Source organism: Nannospalax galili, unplaced genomic scaffold (assembly GCF_000622305.1).
Source record: "Nannospalax galili isolate Female #2095 unplaced genomic scaffold, S.galili_v1.0 C49018731, whole genome shotgun sequence".
Lineage (NCBI taxonomy): Eukaryota > Metazoa > Chordata > Mammalia > Rodentia > Spalacidae > Nannospalax > Nannospalax galili.
Genome location: NW_008476348.1, coordinates 1 through 1,435, shown reverse-complemented (window position 1 = coordinate 1,435; position 1,435 = coordinate 1). Strand labels below are relative to the sequence as shown.

The following is a 1,435-nucleotide window of genomic DNA, read 5'->3' as shown; positions in this document are numbered from 1 at the left end:
TAAAAAAAAAAAAAAAAAAAACAGTAAAATTCAATTTGTTTCTCCTATTCTAGCCACATAGGGCAGCTCCAGTGATACCAATTTCAGCTATAAGTTGTAAGTAAAATATTTTAAAAACTGCCACAGTCCCAGAACTACAGAAAACCGCACCCACAAATAAACTACCAAGCTAATTTAAACACAGTGAGGCTCTCTCTGTCTTTCATACACACCCAGGTAACCCCCATAAGGTTACAAATACCTTATTAAAATAAAAAAATCCTATGAAAACTATTTAAAATCTTTAAATGCAAAAATCTCAATTTTCCTTCAGTAAGCCAGGAACCACCACAAACATTGATCACAATCACAAACAAGTAAGTGGAGTATTGAAATTTAAGCCAACCCTCCCCAAAAAAAACACATGTAATTTTTCAGTATGATCATTTACCCAAACGTGCTGTAAATAAGAATAGTGGTAAATATAAGCTTGCATGGGAACTTTCTAGAAGCTCATGAAAACAGTACCATCCCAGATTGCAGATGCAAAAGGAAAAGCCATTCTAATGGCACTGAGAGGGCGCTGGTCTTTGGTCATTTGGTTGTGCAAGGTGTTCGATTTATTTTGCTTCTCATATCATAAAATTAGTCCACAGGAGGAACTGGTGAATCGTGTCCATTACGAGGAGAGGCAGGCTTTCCAGGTAGGTTAGATCCTCCTAGATAAGAAAGTCTCAGTAAGGAACAATAGCTGCAATGACAATCCAGGCCATCAAGAGCATGGTAATACTGATGCCATTGTGACCAGAGGGGCCCAGTAACTCGCAAAGACATTGTGTCTGTGCAGCAGGCCTGGGACGGCCACAAAGAGTAATCAACGCTCTCGTCACATGTTCAGCAGAGCAAACATACTCACAGGGATCGAATCCACATCCATGTTCTGCCATGATTACCCAGCTTGATTTTACTTGACTGTTTAAACAGAACATGCGCACCACGCTGGCTGCCTCTAAAATAAGTTTTTAGCATACAAAACAATGTCATGACATCTTCATCCTTGTATCATGGCGTTCGCTTGTATTTGCTCCCACGTCCATGATGGGACTCGGCCCCTCCTTCACCTTCTGACTCGCTTGTCTCAGAATCTACTCTGAGAAGGTCTCACTCACCTGGATCATGGTCTCCCAACGTAAAGACCTGACACTGATTTGACCATCAATAGGCTGTAAAAGAAGATGTTGGAAGAATTGAGATGAAAGAAATTCTGGGATTGCGGAAGGAGGTGATCTTCAGGTGGGTCCCAGTCTTCTTTTCTTCTTGACAGTTCCCTGTGACCTTATTTCCATCATATCTGTTTCATGACACCTCACTGCAGGGGATTAGCTCATCCAGTTTCTGAACAGGCAGATGGTTGGTTCTTGGTTCCTCAAAGTTCTCTAGGGAGATGCCACTACCT

At 41.5% G+C, this 1,435-nt stretch overlaps 1 pseudogene; it reads right to left on the bottom strand.

Annotated features, from left to right (window-relative positions):
• Positions 1-624: 624 nt before the first annotated feature.
• Positions 625-926, bottom strand: LOC108490413 (annotated as a pseudogene).
• Positions 927-1,435: the final 509 nt, after the last annotated feature.